Genomic DNA, 13,223 nt, shown 5'->3' on the forward strand with positions numbered 1-13,223 from the left:
ATATTTGAATAATTGTCTACATTCATGAATTGTGGATTTGCAATAAAAATTTAGGAGACATCAAATACTGTCAGCCTATTTGAAGTAATATTATTGCTGCTATGGGCACTTGTCCACCCGCCAAATAAAATGATTTGGTCTTGGTCAACGAGTCTGGGATGGAAAAACAATGAAAGACATGACTTTCATGTTTTCAATAATGTACTACTCCCCCAGGAGCATATCTTCCCTGTTCTTTTTTTTCTTTTTTTTTACATTTGACAAGCTGCAGACTCAGGACTATGACTCTGTAAAAAAGAAAAAGAAAAGAAAAACAAAGTCTGTTTGCCTTGCCCTGTCTCTATCTAATTATCTCTGCTACCACCATGTTCCCATAGAGAGGTGAGAGACTAGGTAAAACCTTTTCCAAAATAACTACATAATTCCGGTAGAATTGAAGGTGCAATGGAAATATCAGTGGCAAGTAAATGAGTGAAGGGAGGAGGAAAAGATGAAAATCTACTGGTCCGATTTTAGTAGATGGCCACAATTTGTTTCTGTGGTTTAATTATATGAAAGAGGTCCTCACCCTTTTTGGATTGGGCACTTAGTGTATGCTGTTTGTGTGTGAGTTTCTGTGTGTGTGATTGGTAAAATGCATGCTTGACAGGAGCTGAACCCTTAACCTCCAGCAGTGCAAAGACTTGGCAGTCCAGGACTTTGCTATTGGCAGGCTATTCGAGAAACAGCAAGGATGCTGGTGTGTGTGTGTGTGTGTGTGTTTTATTTTGTGTGTTGCTAAGTGTGAACATTATCTTGGTTTGATTTCAGCTGGATGGAAAAATAGAACCTCTCCAAATAAGCAAGCCAAGACCACGAAAGTTGCATTTTTGGATATTTGATGTACTGTGATGAGTGCATGATGGATGTTTTTATAAATGTACTGTATGTATGACAAATGTGCACTGCTCTCCCCATTCTTGCCCTGAAGAACATTTAAGTGCATCAGTTGGTGCCTTATGTTCAGTTATTATATTTAATTCACTAAGGGATACATTCTCCCATTCTGAATTATGGTCTGTTTTTTTTTTTTTTTTAAAGAGAATATTTTTTAAATTATGTTGGAAATGCCGCTCCTGGAAGTTGTCACCTTATCGTGGTGGAGGGGTTTGTGTGTCCCAATGATCCTAGGAGCTAAGTTGTCTGGGGCTTTATGCCCCTGGCAGGGTCACCCATGGCAAACAGGTCCTAGATGAGGAACCAGACAAAACATGGCTAAAAGACCCCTATGATGAAAGCTATTAATGGATCTAGGTTTCCCTTGCCCGGACGCGGGTCACCAGGGCCCCCCTCTAGAGCCAGGCCTGGAGGGGGGGCTCGAAGGCGAGTGCCTGGTGGCTGGGCTGCACCCATGGGGCCCGGCTGGGCACAGCCCTAAAGGGTAACGTGGGTCTCCCTTCCCATGGGCTCAGCACCTGTGGGAGGGGACATAGGGGTCGGGTGCAGTGTGAGCTGGGCGGTGGCCGAAGGCAGGGACCTTGCCGATCCGATCCTACAGAAGATGGCTCTAGGGACGTGGAATGTCACCTCTCTGGCAGGGAAGGACCCCGAGCTGGTGTGTGAGGTCGAGAAGTTCCGACTAGTTATAGTCGGGCTCGCCTCCACACACAGCTTGGGCTCTGGTACCAGTCCTCTCGAGAGGGGTCGGACTCTCTTCCACTCTGGAGTTGCCCACGGTGATAGGCACCAAGCAGGTGTGGGAATACGCCTGTACGTTGGGGTTCACCCCGGTGGAAGAGAGGGTAGCATCCCTCCGCCTTCGGGTGGGGGGACGGGTCCTGTCTGCAGTTCAGAGTACCCACCCATTTTGGAGTCCTTGGAGTGGGTGCTGGAGAGCGCTCCCGCTGGGGACTCCATCGTTCTGCTGGGGGACTTCAATGCTCACGTGGGCAATGACAGTGAGACCTGGAAGGGCGTGATTGGGAGGAAGGCCCACCCTGATGAGAACCCGAGTGGTGTTCTGTTATTGGACTTCTGTGCTCATCACGGATTGTCCATAATGAACACCATGTTCAAGCATAAGGGCACTTGGCACCAGGACACCCTAGGTCGCAGTTTGATGATCGACTTTGTGGTCATGTCATCGGATTAGCGGCTGCATGTCTTGGACACTCGGGTGAAGAGAGGGGCGGAGCTGTCAACTGATCACCACCTGGTGATGAGTTGGCTTCAATGGTGGGGGAAGATGCCGGTCCGACCTGGCAGGCCCAAACGTATTGTGAGGGTCTGCTGGGAACGTCTGGCAGAATCCCCTGTCAGAAGGAGTTTCAATTCCCACCTCCGACAGAACTTTGCTCATTTTCCAGAGGAGGCGGGGGACATCGAGTCCGAGTGGACCATGGTCCGCTACTCCATTGCTGAGGCGGCCGACCGTAGCTGTGGCCTTAAGGTGGTCGGTGCCTGTCGTGGTGGCAATCCCCGAACCCGTTGGTGGACACCAACGGTGAGGGATGCCGTCAAGCTGAAGAAGGAGTCCTATCAGGCCTTTTTGGCCTGTGGGACTCCTGAGGCAACTCATGGGTACCGGCTGGCCAAGCGGAATGCAGCTCTGGTGGTCGCTGAAGCAAAAACTCGGGCATGAGAGGAGTTCACTGTGTATTGTGGGGTTGGGGCGCTGCTGACCTCGACTCGCGACGTTGTGACCCAGATGAGGTGGCTGGGGCATCTGATTCGGATTCCTCCCGAATGCCTCCCCGGTGAGGTGTTCCGGGGACGTCTCACCGGAAGCAGACCCCAGGGACGACCCAGGACATGCTGGAGAGACTACGTCCTTAGGCTGGCATGGGAACGCCTCGGGATCCCCCCGGAAGAGCTGGATGAAGTGGCTGGGGGGAAGTCTCTGTGTCCCTGTTAAAGCTACTGCCCCCGCGACCCGACCTCGGATAAGCGGTAGAAAATGGATGGATGATGGAAATTAATCCAATAAAAGTAATTTCATCAGAATACCGTGCTTATGACTCCATGAATGTTTGGAAGTCCAGCATTAAAAAAAATTGTCCCCGCCGTTCTATAGATAAGCAGTACTCACACCATGGACCAGACTTCAGCACGTAAACATATTTGGACGACAGGAATAGAAGAAACTAAAACCAAATGATTAAATATAATTTGTCACGATTGCACCATTACTATATGACTGTGGTTGTTGTCATCGTGGGAGCCGAACATTTTCAAAAAACACTACAGGCTTGTCTTTTAATTCCAGCCGCTGCACAGCAAATAGTTTTCTGGAAGTGTCTTACAAAGTGTGCTAGCACATACCTGTATTGTAAAAAACCTCACGTGCAATATGATGTTTCACCTTCCCGAGCGCGTCAGAGGAAATGTGCGTAAGACGACGGGAGAATGCGCGGACGACCAGATTTGTCGACACGGAACGGGTTTCACCTGGCCTCCACCCAGAGTACGTATCTGGCACGAAGGTGCGGAAAAAGACAGATTCGAGTGGACGGAGATTCGGCACAGCCAGAAAAGCTTACATTTTCATAATTTTCTATGGAGGAAAATTTGATGTTGTCTGTCTGTAGCCAAAGTTTCCAGTGTATTCTAAAAGTGGACTTCAGGCCATAAAGATTTTCATGAGCCTCATTCATTGGTTTTGTCTGTAACACGGGTTAAGACTTGGCAACAATTTTGCAGTCCCTGTCACTGAAACCTTTATGCACAGTAAGTAAATATATATAAAAAGAAATTGTTCTGAAACTAAAATGTATTTTGTGGTCTGAAGAATACTGATCATGGCTGTGTGTCAGTCACCCAGCTTTGTGTCTCCAACTTGGAAGCTAAAGCAAGCACTATTATTGAAAATTGTCTCAGATAGTTTCCTAATAATTAATCGAGTCATTTCAATTATTATTATTATTTTTTAAAAAAGCAACGCCACTAAGTCTCTGTTTACGCAGGACCAAGGGGAGACAGACGTTTTAAAGGCAATAACGAGAATGTGGCTTGGTTCTGACATCAAAAGGCAAGTCATATAATAACATGACCATGCAGAGGATTTCCTCTTCTTCCAAAAGATTTAAAAACTGTGAATGATAATGATGATGATGAAAACTAATGATGATGATGAAAACTATGATCGAAATAATTGTAAAATCTCTTTTTTTCTGTCCAGTGATCCAGTAGCCAGTAGTGTTAAGCCATTAAACGGAAATAGACCTGATATTCTTGAATAAGAACTTTTTTTTGTTTTTAAATAGAGTAAGCTGTCTATAGGCTTTAGTGTAAATAAAGCTTTGTCAATAAGCTTTAGCTGTCATCTGAGTGCAGCATGCTCCATCTCAACTTTGATCTAGCCACAACTCTTGCCATGTAGAAAAGCCTTTACCACAAAGTTGATAAGTTAAACGGTACTTTTGACATGGAATGTTTTACATTGGACTCAGTGAGACTACGCGATTCACTATGCGGTTGGAATATTGTCACGTGACAATGTCTGACATGGATTATTAAAGTAGGAAAGAAAGTTAAGCAATTGCAAACCATGATACTTCCCAAATAATTATGCATTAAACGAACTGAACCCATTTCACATCCCATTTGCAAACACTTTTGTCCTAAGGCTTTGCGCTGTAAAACCTTTTTCATCACTTGGTATGTGATGATAACAGCATCTAGACAGATAACTGCTGCAGGATCTGAGGCTTGTTGCTTAGTAACCACATCCAAACACTTACAGACAACACTTTGTATTTGAACAACATACAGTAAGCACACGGTGCTTCCCATTTAAAACTTCCCTGTAAAATCAACAGCTAATATGCTTCATACCGGGAAGTGAAGTTATAATCAAGATAATGGAGGCTCCTGTGTGTTTGGGTTAGGATCCCTGTGTGTTTGTGGGAGACAGGAAGTGCGAGACAGAATGCAGGAGGGCTGTCTTTTAATTATGTACAGCTGAGCAACTGAAACTCCTCACTCTCCCTCTTGTCAGTCTACCCTATAATCCAGAGTTGGGTTATAAACACGATTAAAGTTTCCATCTCTCTTGTTCTCATCTTGGGTGGCCAAGGTTTGCAAGTTCATGTGTGTCTCTCTGCATGTGTAGTTGCCTGTATATTTTTGCTCGTTTGCCTCTTTGCGGACGAAAGTCACTCAGAAAATCCTGTGACCCTTCGTGACCCAGATTGTGTTTATTTCACCTCTTAAGACTTCATTCCTTCTCAGCCAAATGGATCATATCTGTGGTTGATTTATAGCACAATAAAATTCCCACAAACTTCCACTCTGGTTTGATGGATTACTTCAGCGTAGATAAAATATACCTACTTTCTCATGAATGTGTTTTTCGTTTACATATCTCCTCATTCTTTTTTGTATTTTGTTTTTATTCCAAGTTGGCACATTTGTACCCATAAATGGATAACAATATGAAACAAGAGCTTTCTGTTTTTCTTTTAATACTTTGACAAAGTTATCAGCTATACTGTATTGTACAAAAATGTGATTATTATAAGGATCTGCGTGTCAATTTAACATGACACGGTGGGATTGGAAAAAAGAAGGGTTTAAGGGGAAGTTGCTGACACTACTCTTTAATATAGTCTCTCGCTATATGATTGTGGGTGGGCTCAAACATCTCACTGTGACAGAGAGAGAGAGAGAGAGAGAGAGAGAGAGAGAGAGAGAGAGAGAGAGAGAGAGAGAGAGAGAGAGAGAGAGAGAGAGAGAGAGAGAGGTGGGTTGTCTGAGAAAAAAAACATTTTTCCGAAGTACTTGAATCAACATGAGACTGTTATTTATGTACTCTTTAAGGTGAAAGCTTTAAGTCCCGATAGGCCTTCTTTTAGTATCTCAGATTTGCCGTCTGCTTTTAACATTCCGCTTCCACTATGTGATAAAATAAGCTGTCTCGGTTCACGTTCCCTGAAGTTAATGATTTATAAAAGGTGTTGGCAGATTAAATTATCACCTTCTGAAAGGACCCATTGACATCACATATGTGAGCCTCACATCTGCAGAAAAGCTCAAATCAGTTCCACTCCACCCATTAAAATTTAAGTTCAACACTGTTATGGAGTTTGGAGGTGTCGCATGTGGGCAGGCCAAACTTAAAAAGCTTAATTAGGATAGGTTCATGAATTCTTTGGGTATTGGAAAATGAATGACTATACCGATAAGAAATGCGGCAACATTACAAATGCAAAGTTTATGATGAAAGGTTTTCTTTCAATCTACAACTTCCTTCGACACTTTCTCTGTGTGTGCAGGTGAATCATGTAGCCCATAAATTACTTAACCGATGGTTCAACTTCTGAGGCTTTCTGCTCTTGCATCTCTTTTGCCAATTCCCCTTAAGAACATCATGCGATCAAAAATCCCCAAAATGAAAGAGCAGAAATTGAGCCAGTGTAACACGACGGCTAAAAGTACAGCACTGGACCCGCTAAGATTTCTTTGAGAGGCCATGTCAGAAGGTAAATGGGGGGGGGGAAATATATATGCTCCTTCTTCATATCATCCTCAGCACGCCCTATTCACCCCTATTCTGCTGTCCGTTCCTCTCTGGGTTGAAAAGACATGCGTACACTTTGATATACGTCGTAAATGTCAGTCGCTTTCTGTCTACCAGCAAACCGACCTCTCCACCTACTTAAGCTACTCACATGTCGAGCCACATACTTCTAAGCGATCAATCAATCAATAATCAATCAATCAATCAATCAATCAAAACTTGGTTTCATTAGTTATTGCAATACAGTAGTTCACTTTTTAGTGCATGTTAATATACTGATTGTGAAAGTAAAAAAGAAAGCCCCTGAAAACAAATGTTTCATTGTCAACAACCTTCAGAGGGCAGGAGTAAAAGTATCATAAATATGCAAATGTCCAGAGGCTAGACCAGAAACCGCAAATGACTCATCAGCAAGAAGAATAGGAAGGCCATGATGAGATTCTCCAAAATGTAATCCAAAAGTCTACAGACACAATTTGTCTGCCCATTTCAAGAACGAAACGGATTGCGAAAGGAGTGCATCAGGGGGCAGTAGTAGAAGGTTTTAGGCAAGGTCCATCTAATCTCCAAATTTAAACCCTATAGAGTCTGCATTTTACCTGCCAAAGAGGAGACTGAAGGGAGCAACGCCCCAAAACAAACTACAACAGAAATTGGTGAAAAACGGGTCAGGCTTGATGCAGTTACTTTAATGATTGCAAATAAATATCATCTTATTCAGTTTAGTCTATTTTGAGTGTAATCTGCTCCAACATTTTTGGCTCAACTAAAAATCATGTTTGTCTATATATCTGCTACCAGCTACCTTAGAATGTCTTTGATGTAATATTAAAGGGCTGTTGCTTACATTTGCATTTTTATTTCAAAATTTCTCCTCTGCTATTGGCGCCATATTTAGTGCAGCAGATTCTCTCGAGAACAATGTTTGGCATGTGCAGGGGCGGGTTTGTGTGTCAGAGGTGGATCAGTCTTTGCTACATGGAGTTTGCTGATTAGGTTTTTAAAGCTCACACTATGGGGGAAAATGCTGTTTTCATCATCCACTAATAATGCATGCTTGCAATTATACATCTGGACAGAGAAGAGAACAAAAAGTTAAAACGCAAACTTACACATGAATTGTAAATGATAAATAAAATCTCAGGTGCAAAGCATCATTTAGAAATCAAATAACATTAGGGACCATTTTCAAATACAATATTCGTACATATTTTCCACATTTTCTAATTGGATTTGGCTAAATAGACACCACTCTTCCGACTGCTGCTCAAGGCAAAACTTGTAAATTTCACCACATTGTGTCCCCGCTCACCGCTGCGCCACGCCCCCCAGCCTTCCCCTGAGCTAGTGGGAGACAATATGTTGTTCTAGTATGCTAATTCTTCATTAGGGATTCTGTGAAAATGAGTGTGTGAGATCATCACATCATTAAAAGTTAGCATTTACAATGGCGTATGCGAAACAGGCCAGATTTAACCATTCTGTGTGGGAAAACCGCCTTCATCGCCTCATCACTTGGAAGGATCGTCTTTGGTGGGTCTTAAAATGTTTTCAATATTTAAAAAAAAAAGTATGTTTCTGCTTTATACTGTACATACAGTAGATTGCATGAAAAGTGCCTGTTTGATTAGATTATATCCAACTTTGACTTTTGTACTACCTACGATTATGCGTAAGATTCCTCAAACCATAATATATTTATTTAAAAAGTAATTGATATGATGTTTTTTGTGTCTTTATAATTACCGTACATCAAGGTATTAGTGAGTTCGGATGGTATTTAGCAAACCCTTTTCTGACAGTTATTTTGATACAAATTGGCGTCATGGTTCCAGAGGGTTGAAATAAAATCAGAAGTAAGCATTTTAATACAATGTTAGGCCATCACCAATGAATACAAATGCCATAGAAACAATCAATCAATCAGTATAAACTAACTGTTGGGAAATTAATTGTTAAAACAATTCTTGGAAACCTAACTGATGAAATCTATTACTTTATTTTCTGAATGCTGGCAGTGTAACAGCAACCATCACTAACATGTCTCTCCTCAAAAAACTTTGTACTTTATTTACATCACTGTCCATGAGTATGTTCTGGTTCTTTAGATTCATAATCCATGAGTTATTTTAAGAGCTTCAACTCAACGGAAAGCTTTGTTTTTGGACCCCAGTCCAGCCCATCTCTTGGGAAGGCCAACAGCTTCTCCAGATCCTTTTTTGGCATAATTTTTAAAACATTTTCAATCATCCTGTCCCAATCCCCAGGACAATTTGAGGTCATCACAAAAGAGTTTCAAGAAAGTGCAAAGCAACAAAAAACTACTTTGGAATTTGTAACGGTCCCTTGTGTACGATGCAATACGGATACATAAAATAGGTGCCTGTACTTTCTATACTGCTAATTCTGTTCGGGGTCCCGGGATGCTGGAGGCTATCCCAGCTGACGACACTACGCTACACTTGCACCGTCACTGAATGGGAACACATATTCTTGTGGGGGTTAGGGGTTGGGCTTAGGGTCCAATGACAAACTCAGGGCCAACAGGGTAATTCATTACAGACACACACTGAGGTAATTAAATGTGACCAAAAAAAATCATGTCACAATTTAACCACACCTCTGTATTAAATATAATCTGTTTCGTTACAAAGGAAAAACAGCAAAATCTGCTGGATTTGTTAGGGCACTGCATTATCTTCTCGTCACCCAGTCCTAATTTGTGAGTGTGAGATGTGTAACATTCGGAAATTAAAGTCAGCCAGTGTTGGCCTGTATCCAAAATTGAGCAATCAGCTATGGTGTTTCAAGAAACCTTTCATCTATCAGCACACACACAAACACACACACACACACACACACACACACACTCACTCACTCACTGAGCTATTATCTTGTCAACATGAGGTCACTGTTCCATCCAACCAGATCATGTCATTTCCTTCAAAAACAACCCCAGCTTCCTCTCCAGAGTCCTTATCGGTTGAGCTTATCCTGTCAAGCGCCCTTGAAGGGCTTATTTTGCTGTTCTCTCATCTCCCACACACATCCAAACAGAGTATTGGCTTATAATCACTTTTTTTTTTTTGCAGCTGCATCGGGCTGTTATTTACTTTTCAATAGTCTTTGTTTCAATTCTATAAGATATGCCAAAGAATATGAATAGATACTGCTTCAGTGAAGACCAGAGTGTGTCAGATGTGATTAATCACTGTACATGGATATGCGGACTCTCCACCAGCCACCCTGGCTGACTCACTGCTCAGTCCAACTAAATGAAAGCAGCTGACATTGCAGTGGCTCGTCGGAGCAGTGTTTGGTTTGCACAGCAGTGTGCAGTAAATGTGCAACCACAGCCAACTCTGATCTCAAGCAGTCTGAGAGAATATTGAATTCTGTCTTTGACCATTTAAAGGCCCTGCTAAGCATCTAGGAGATTTATTCAAGTGGCGCTTGTGTTTCTTTTAATAAGTCCAGTGAAAGAAAAACAATTGAGAACACTTAGAAGAGGTTAAATGTAGCGAAGCACATCTGTAGCCAGCGTGCAACAACATGGGTTGGGTTGTTGTATTCAGCCAATTTAATCACAGCCTAGATGAGCTTTAAAGCTGGCGGGTGCTGAAAATGAGCGGAACATTTTTCACTGCCATCGCCCTCGCCTCTTTTTGGTTCTCAGGGAAGGTTGATATGGGCTCTGAGTTTCAAACTACTACCCGCCCATGTGTGTTTTTACAATTCTCTACCACATGTGTTATCAGCTGACTGGGAATGAATGTGGGAAAGCCCCTCAGGCAGAATTACGTCACGGCCTGTGTAAAGTTGGATATAGTTTAACACACTGGGGTGGAACTCAGGAAAATGTAGGAAATGAGAGAGACTGCAAAAAAAACAAGGGAAAACAAAATAAACTTGCAAATGAACTGTGATTAAATACTTACACTTTGTGCTTCTTCTCCTTTAAAGGAACCCTCACTAGTCAGGCAAGTTTAGAACATGTTATTGGTATGCTTTTAATAAGGCCACAAACTTAACGGAGGCCCTGAGGTATGAGAGGGCCATCATATTGGCCAAACATGTCCGAACAGGGAGGGTTCCCTCGTGCAACTGGGCAAACGTACAGCATGCTCATACAGTATACTCCACAGTTTGCATCTATACAAAGTATGCTACATGCTGACATTCTCACCAGTATTGATGGCCTTCTCCATACTAATGTATCCAAAGAAATTGATTTTCAGATTCTGATAGATTTTCTGCCATGCGAAATCCTTTTACGCTCTGGCGCAGTCAGCTGTTTAGTGTTGAAACAGCTTGAACAGTTTAAGAGCCCTTCCAATGACAGTCAAGGGTTTAATCTTGTTACTATTTCATAAGTTGTATAACACATATTTGGGGCAAAAATAAGCAGATGCTGGAGTCAAGCATTCATGCTCATAAAATCTCAAAATAGTTTCACATGTCAGCATTTCTCAAAAGAAAACCACCACATAATGTGAAAGGGTTCCAGAATATGCTGAATCGAATGATGACGTTTTTTTTCAGTCGTGGTCACCGAGTGCAGAGTATTTAATGAAACTACATATACGGTGCTGCTTGGCTGGTTTCCAGACCGGGGTCAGCAGGGATAGGCTCCAGCACACGCCAGACCCTAATGAGGAGAAGCGGTATAGAAAATGGACATACAAGTTGAATATGAATTGCGCTAACTGAAGGCAAAGGTGTACAATACCTTTTTAATTACGTTTTAAGTTGTACAGCAGCTGTTTATAGTTAGTCAAATTATATCGTATGAGCAAGAAGGCCAAAGGCAATTGGAAACTTTGAAAGAGGAACCGGGCTGGGATATAAACAGGGAATCAAGTGAGATTATATGGGATGAACAATGGAGATGGTCGTGTTTTTGTGCAAGTGCAGCTTTTATGAGACCTTGTAACAGACTCACAGTGGTAACTTGAATTTCTTTGATGAAATTCAAATGCAGCACAGTGTCTCACCTGTGCAGAGAAATAACGACTAGACTAATTGAGCTGCTTTTTTTTTCCAGTTTAGATTGGATTTAACCCTTAAGTAAAAAAGAAAAAAGAAACTATGATTTTAACAGTCTATCCTTTCAGGGTCTGTTACTGTCTGTTGATGCTGAAATTTTGAATATATATTTTGCGTGAAAATCCTGGGATGATTGCACTCTAAACTCAAAACATGGTTATTGTGGGTGTATACTTTCGGCACTCAACAAGCAAGTTTGTGTGGACACGATAAATCTGCTGAGCTCATACAAGAACTGGTTATTCCGACAAAGGCTAAGGTCATGACCTGCTCCTGTTTAACAGCTTGAAGGGGTAAACAAAGCTATGAGGGGGATGACATCATTGTTGCTACCACAACAAGACGACACTGACCGTCATCATCATCACACCTTAAGAGGCATCAAGCATAAAAACGCTTCGGACAAATTGAAAGAATGACATGCTTTTTTTCACTGCATATAAGTGTCCTACGCACAGATCAGTGACAAGAAACACTTTTCTTTCAAACAAAGTGACACGTTGCCATCTTTGCAGAATCTGTCAGCTGCGTTTCTGTGAATTCCTCACAGAAGCGGGCCAGACGGAACACTGACATCATTCTCATGTTGCAGAACAATGACTAGAATCTTTAATCCTGACAAGGAATTGACATATGTCCTCACAAGTGGAATAAATGACAGGAGTGGAAATCTTTGGCTGTTTCGTAGGAGCAGTAAGCTGTCTGGCTTTCTCAAAATAAACTTTGAGAGGGGATTAAAGTGATTCTGCACAGCAGTGAACCAGCGACATGGTTCATGAACTAGGTCTGTAAATGTTCAGACCTTCCTTATGCGACGTTGTCACACATTTCTGTGCAATGTTCCATGTGAATCAACATTACAACGAAAAGTCACTTAATAACCCTCGAGAGTTTGATTTCAGACTGCCCTCAGGCTCACAGACAAAATTCCCAGATGTTGGCACACAGTTTAAAACTAATGATCAACACTTGAGGGAAAAAAAAGTCATAACGCTTTAAAACCCCTAACGCAACAAATGGAGTGTTAAGCCTTGGAAAACCTCCCAAATAATTTTCACTTGCAAGAGCAAATGAATGAAACTAGGAAGCCGGGCTGAGTTGCCACCTCTTCTCAAAGGAATCCTCAAAACGGCATTGAACTAAAAGCAAAGAGCAACATTAGTTATTGGCTCTGCTCAAGTGACGAACAAACTGTGGATGTCTTTTGAAGCTCCACGCTTGGATTAGCACACTAAAAGTAAGGGCATGGTGGGAAATGATGACCACAGTACTGGAAAAACATGTTTGTATGCAGTCAGCAGTTTCCAAGAAAAGCTTGTGTCTATGTGTACTGAAGGTAGATGATGGGTCTCTGAGAAAAAAAATAAAAATAAATAAAAAATATTTTACTTAGTGTTGAGATAATGGCATTTTGCCACAATTGTGGGTTTGACTCCATGGATGTTTATATATAGAGATTTTATATATTGTTTTACTAAGTGCTGTTAAAATAGGGTCAGTGATGCCTCAATTTTAGAGATCATCTTATTTATATGGCTTTTAAGTGGATTTTAGTGCACATCTGAATTAAAACATTTTAAGCCCACCACAAGCCGATAATGTATTCATTCATAAAAAAAAATTTGGGACATATTTTACATATTAATTTAATCATTTAATTATTATTGCTGCCAATTTGATG

The 13,223-nt window shown here is 41.8% G+C and overlaps 1 long non-coding RNA gene across 1 annotated transcript in view; it reads left to right on the top strand.

Moving 5' to 3' along the window:
- Positions 1 to 13,223, top strand: part of LOC133402206 (uncharacterized) — an 80,538-nt gene that overhangs the window by 40,711 nt on the left and 26,604 nt on the right. The window lies entirely within an intron of this gene.

Source organism: Phycodurus eques, chromosome 4 (genome assembly GCF_024500275.1).
Source record: "Phycodurus eques isolate BA_2022a chromosome 4, UOR_Pequ_1.1, whole genome shotgun sequence".
Classification (NCBI taxonomy): Eukaryota; Metazoa; Chordata; class Actinopteri; order Syngnathiformes; family Syngnathidae; genus Phycodurus; species Phycodurus eques.